Below are 7154 nucleotides of genomic sequence, written 5' to 3' on the forward strand. Positions count from 1 at the left end.
TGGTCAAATTCATTAACTTGGCCAACTCAGATAGAACCATTCACATAAAATCTACTAAGAAGTTTTCTATACCTGAAAAATTTTACTGAACTAAATGAATAATCTAGGCCTTCTGATGTATCAATACAAATATTTTTTGAAATTTATATTTTATGTTTTTAATATTTAGTTTTTAGTTGTAGTTGGACACAATACCTTTATTTTACTTTTTTATTTTTTAATGTGGTCCTGAGGATCGAACCCAGGGTCTCTCACATGAGCGCTCTACCCCTGAGCCACAACCCCAGCCCTGAAATTTATATTTTATTGATTAAAATAGACACATAACTAGATGCAGTAATCATTTCCTAAGCATCTATCTATCCATTTATCTATCCAACTGTCAACCTATCTACCTTGCATGATTATCCTTACATTCCTTACATGAGACTGCTGCTGATACACAGAACTTAGCTCTCATTAGGACTTTTTTCTATTGGAAAGAGCTTCCTTATCAAAGAGTCTGTCTATTTCTCAAAGTTACCTGCGTCTAATAAGTGACCTATGTGGAGTCAAATTTCCTTGCCTTTTTTTCTCCAATTTGGGATGACTTTGTTGGTTCATCTCTGCTTCAGTGTCCCCTGTTGGACTGGGGACACTGACTAAAGATGTGTTAGAAATCGTATCTTGGTGTTCTCAGAGAAAGGGTCAAAACTTTTCATTGCAGGTTCAAATCTTGAGCGTAATAATCCTAATACATAAATTCCCGTTGACTATCTGCAAGTAAATTAAAAGTCAGATCTATGTTCCTGAGGACAAATTCATTAGTTAAGAAAGTTTCTGTCTATCTTTGTTTTGATTTACATGTTAGATACACATTCAAATTTTCACCTAACACTTGTTAGGCATATTGTTAACCATATCTTTAGGCAATCCTATACTGACCAGTGTTTCTCCCCAAATAGCAGTGAAACTACTGCCATAAAATGAAACATACTTTAATGTTTTTATTAATTTTATTTTAGTTTGAAAGCATAGACTTTTTTGGCAAATGCCATCCTCCTTTTAAAAGGCACTCAAGCAATGGCATAGTAATATTCATGTGTGATTCAGAGAAAAAAAATAAATTTTATTTTAGTAACTTTATTATTAAAACTTTTCTCTGAGTACTCAAAATACTACTTGGTCTAATTTTTATATTATGAAAATAATATCTTCATTCTAGTTGTGTAAAGTATTTGTAAACTAAAATACATACTCTTTGACAAATCAAGAATGTTCTAATGACCATTTAAGATTGCCACTGAGTAGATAATTTTAAGTTTCATCCTACAAGTGCTGCAGATATTATTATTTGCTAATGTAAGCCAAGTTTATTTTAAACTGGTTGAATATATAGTATACATAAATAATAGATATGTACTTACATTATGGGAATTATATGGAAGGTCTTAATGTTTTCTCTTGCTTGCCAGTTATTAGGAATATAAGCATGAATATTATGTGGTATTTGTCTTTAAGAATCTCATCTATCCAGTGGGTGAAATTCAATTACCAAGCACTGTGAGACTTTTTTAGTGGGACTTTTCTGTTTCCTACTTCATCTCCTCCAAAGTCAAGCATGAAGCAGATCATTTTAAGGTGTAGACACCCTTTTAGCATAAACATCATAGTAAAGATACTCCCCCAAATTGTTAAATATGGCGGTATATTTAGATCCATTTTTCTTCCCTCCCTTATCTATTCCATATTATTGGAAGAAAGCTGTTTAAAAGGAGAGACGACTAATTTGAGAAAAGTGCCTTTGACTGGGGAACACGTGGAAATTGGTGGATTAAGGCTGTAGAAAAACCCATACGAGGTAAAGTCTAAAGGGGAAACTGCCATGTGCCTCTTCATGGTCTGTCCATAAGGTATAGTTTAGGACTGAGGTCTTAACCAAGGACAAAAATTTCCTGGAAGTCATGTTGATAAAAATAAGCAGATAGCAGGGCCCGGTGGCCCACACCTGTAATCCCAGTGTCTCTCAAGGCTGAGGCAGGAGGATAGCAAGCAAAGCCAGCCTCAGCAAAAGCAAGGTGCTAAGCAACTCAGTGAGAGCCTGTCTCTAAATAAAATACAAAATAGATCTGGGGATGTGGCTCAGTGGTCGAGTGCCCCTGAGCTCAATCCCTAATACACCCCGCTCCAAAGCAGATGAATCAATGCTGTTTATTTATCTTCTCATTGTCTCTTTAGCTCTTTAAAGAACTAATAAAAACTCAAACTAGTGGTTTTTGTGTTTGTCCAGGTTCTGTGGATATTAACTTTACCTAAATAAATCCAGTTTAGGACACTGGGTATACTACCCTCAGCCCATCCTTGAAATTGTTTAATTATGATATTATGAGACAATTATGAGACTGGAGTATATTTTAGTAGTAGAGCATTTGCCTAGAAGGTGAAGGCCCTGGGTTCATTCCCCAGAAGAGCAAAGAGAAAAAGAAAAAGAAAATAATCTAAAGTGTTATATAGTTTAGGTCTTGAATTGCCCCAGCTGACAGCTTTCTCCCTAATGCAGCTGTGTTCAAATGAGGGGCATTTGGGACGGTGATTAGATCATGAGGATGCCAACACTGATGGATTCAAAATCTGATGGCATTATTGGGAGATAGTGGAAACTATAAAAGGTAACACCTAGTTGGAAGAAGTAGGTTCATCATTAAGGGAGCACCTTGAAAAGGTACATCTTTTTTTTTTTTTTCCTGTACCCTCCTTTCTCTTTTTCTGCTTTTTGGCTGCCATGAGTTGAGTAGCTTTCTTCTACCAGTTCCTTTGCAATGATGTTGTTCAGCCTCACCTCAGGATTGAAGCAATTGGACCAGCCTTCCTGGGTCTGAGACCTGTGAAACTAGGAGACAAAATAAACCTTTCCTCCTATAAGTTGCTCTTCTTCATTGTCTTGTTACAGTGACAACTGCCAAATTCAAAGTTTATCCAGTATGTTAATGAAAAGGAAGAAGAGAATATGTAAAAAATCCATCCAACTTGAAGGTTTTCAGCAGAATGCTGGTAAGGAAGGAAGTTTAGAGCTGGGTCTTCAAGAAAAACTAACATTTTTCTAACTAAACAAGGCGATCAATATATAACCCAGGCAGGAGTTCAAACATAAACAAGAAAGGTCAAAAAGTACTCTCTAGAAATGCCCCTGTTGGGACTGTAACTTACTATTTATTTTATGCTGGAATATCTGGGAATGAAACCGAAATGACATTTTGCTGGCATTATGCAAGCCAGACATGTCCAATGACTTAGCCATGGCAGGCTCACCAGAAGTCCTAGACTGGCCCCTCCGCATCTCATCTAGGGAGTCCCTTCTGGGAGGCTGCTTGGCAGTTAGGGTTGCTGACAAATCACCTGAGTTAGTGCAGATAATGCTACAAAGAGTAGGATTAATTCATTTTTCAAAGCAATAATATAGAGCAAGGTCAAGGAGTGGAGGAAAGCTGCACAGAGATTCACTCATCACTATTCTTGGGATGCTTTGAGAGGTATTTGTGTTCCAAGTACCAAAGGGATGCTGTACAATTGCCAATATGCTATTCACTGGGGAGCTGGAAAGAAAGGGGCAGTCTTGGGCAAATACAGCTCTAGGAACAGCCCTGATTCTCTGTCTTTACATACTCCATCTGTCCCCTTGCATTTAACTGTATTTATTTTCCCTCACTATTTTTCTAAATTGACTTTTCTTTTCAAGATTTTTTTTCTCAGTTCTCCTTTTTCAAATCTCCTTTGTAAAGAAAACTACCTCTTTAGCTGGATTTTGATTCATGTGAAACTATAGGTCACAAATTTTATCTCCTCTTTAGCAATAATTTTCTGGAAATAAGTTTTCTGCTCTTTTCCTCTTCCTCCTCCTCCTCCTCTCCCTCCTTTACCCTTTATTTCTTTTCTTACAGCATCTTTGATGATTCATCAGTTCCTTCTTTATTTCTCAGTATACAAACTTCAGTTACTCCATAGAAGACTTTTGAATGCTTTTGTGATCCTGATTAATATTCCTGAACTGTAGTTTGTTGCTTAAATCCACCCAGCATTTAAAAAAGGGTTTTCATAGAAATTAGAAAATACTTAACAGAATACCTTTTGTAACCCTAAGTGACAACCAGGGAAAATAAATATTTTGAAATATTAGTTGTAATCCTTTATCAGCTTTCTGTTTTTAGTTGGATATGAAAGCAATTAAAAAAATTCTTACCAAAACTGATCATTTATGTGTGTAAAAGTTGATACTTAACAAATTATGAAGAAATAATAAAAATAAGAGTTTGTGAAAAGTTTATGAAGTTCATGTTAAGAAGCCACAGTTTTAACTCATTTTATGTAAACCATATGCAAGACAGCTGTTTTAAAAACTCCTTTTTTCCTAGGAAACTGCTTAAAAAAACTTTCAGTAATACACGTTGGGGAACAAGAAGACCCAACAATGACAAATTTAGAAAAACACCATACAGCTAAATGTACATCAGGAAATGAAATTCAGTATCTTTTCACTGGGATTTAAAAACCTAGAGTTGAACCAGAGTAGGTGTCTACTGTTTTCTCTCCTTTCACTTATAAACTATGAACCCCCATACATCAAGGAACAAAATTACCTGTAACTAAATCACTAGTATGGCTTTTCCCAGGACTAAGGCGAAGGACACAGAGCGATTGGGACTTCAGGAAAAGGAGAAAGAAGTTCAAAAGGATAGAGGCAATTGCACACTAGAAGTTCAATGAAGTGAGGCCCTGTAGTGTGGACCACAGTATAGACAAAAGGTCATTTTACTGTTGAATTATATACCCTGAGTTGAAGAAAGACACCAATCTCAAATTTCCACCCATGCCCTAAGTGGGTTGAGCTACAAAACTTAAACCAGAAAGGACTTGTATGTGCTCTGATCTGAATGACCTGCTCACAGGCTGAACAATTTTTTTTTTGTTTTGTAATGGGATTTAACATATACCTCTCCACAATTAAAGGAACAGAATAAACACATATAAACCAGCACTTATTTTCTGATTACAATGCAATCACTACTAATTCAGGTAGAATTTTATTCAGAATGTCTAAATAATAGAATAGCTCTCTCTGTAAGAAGATTGACTTCTAGAGTGGATTAAAAGATTTCAGAGAAATCCTTTACTCATTTATATTAGAGTGGGAGAATTTGAGTTTCCTTCCAACAGAAATTGCTGTTTTATCCGGTTTGTGTTTCTAAAGGGCATCCTAAAAATAAAGTTGCCTCTATGCCTTTTAGATGTTATGAAACGTTTATCCAGCTTAATTTTGTGGTTTATCTCCTGATGTTCTCAAATAAAATTTTCCTATTGTAATGAAAGATTTTTAATAAATTTTTAGCATGTTGTAATCTATAAACAATGATATACAAACTATGAATTCATTGGTTTTCTTTTCCTTTTAAAATATTTTAAGAGTTCTATTTCTTTTTAAATATTTTAAATGTTACTATTTAGAATCTGATTTCATAAAATTGTAAGCTACTTCATGATTCTTCTTTTTCAGAATTCATATTGTGTCATCATTCAAAATTCTTAACTATGCTAGAATTGAGGAATTTCAATATTTATCTCATTAGCATAATCAGATTTTTCTTATTTAGACCTTCAAACTTTGAAGAAATGAAGGTTCAAGCATAGGACCAGAAAACAGGGTTCAAGCAAACAGTGTAACATGAAGATAACTTTATAAGTAAAGTGAGCAGATATCAAATAATTACAAAATGGAAATGAGGATGAAGTTATACTTTCTTTTGTCTGCCTATTTTTAAAACACAGTATGACATTATATAATAATTACTACGTTTATTTTTCTTTGCTTTTCAGTTGAGGCGCAGTGGGGGAATTGCAAACTAATGAATACATAAAAAGAAAGATGACCTGCTGAAGGCCCTGTGAGAAAAGCCTGTACTTCATATTCCCAAAGTAAAACCCAGGAGAAAGAGGTCAATCTGTTAGAAAAATTTGCTGAGCTTGGGGAGAGTCACAGAGCAAGTTGGTAGCCCAGAAAGTTCATGGTTGAAAATGAAGTTTAATTATATCCTTTGTTTCTTCATATTTTTTTCCCATTTTTGCAGGATTGTTCTTGTATTTCTGGTGTTAACATAAAATGGGATTTTGCTAAGTATCTACTAACTGGATGAATAATATGTTTATTCTCGACACGATGAAACAGGTTAGGACTTGATAATTTATATTGCAGCTTATAAAAGCTCTTTTCCCAGATAGTTGTCCTGACTTGAGTAGTAGAGAGCCCCTGATAGCCACTCTGCAACTCCTGATATGTTTATTGCATTAGAACTCAACTACCATGAGCAAAGAACAAGAACACTGGTCATGTTATTTCAGTTATATATATATTGTTCAACTCCAGCTATTTTTTAGTCCAGAGGATCAATTATCATCTCATCCTCAAACAAGATATCTCACTGGCCTATTACCTTGATGGAATCATCCTAGGGGACCTCCAGAGAAGGGAATGAATCAGATTCACTAGGTATCATATAAGATGCATTTTCTAGAGGTAGAGAATAACTTTTGGCTTGCTGTCAGATGCTGGTATAGACTACATACAACAGACCCCATATTTTCTATTATGAATTAGGATTAATTTGATTCAAAAACCCATAAAGTAAGGCATTTCTAGCCAAATTTGCTCACCCAGTAGGTTTGGTTTCCATACATTTCAGTTAAGAATATGCCAAAATACAATAGTTACAGGATCACTATGCTCATATTGCCAAAATGCTGATATCTGCCATACCGCCATACTTTCCACAACCCATAGTTATAGTATTTAGAAGGATAATGTTATAGTTTAAATAAATAGGAGATGTCCCCCAAAGTTCCTGTGTTAATGTGGGATATTCAAAGATGAAGTGATTAGATGAAGAGATCTGTAACCTAATTAGTCCATGCTAGTTTGAATGGACTAACTGTGTGGTAACTGTAGGTGGGGTATGACTGGAAGATGTGGGTCACTGGAGGCAAGCCCCAAATGTGTTCATCTTCCTGTGGCCCTTCCTCCTCTCTCTACTTCCAGGCTGCCATGAGCTGAACCATGAGTTTTCCTCTGCCACATCTTTCTGTCCTGTTCTGTCTCACCTCAGTTCCAGAGCAATGGAGTCAGCCCA

The sequence above is a fragment of the Marmota marmota genome, unplaced genomic scaffold, assembly GCF_001458135.2.
Source record: "Marmota marmota marmota unplaced genomic scaffold, marMar, whole genome shotgun sequence".
In the NCBI taxonomy this organism is placed as follows: domain Eukaryota; kingdom Metazoa; phylum Chordata; class Mammalia; order Rodentia; family Sciuridae; genus Marmota; species Marmota marmota.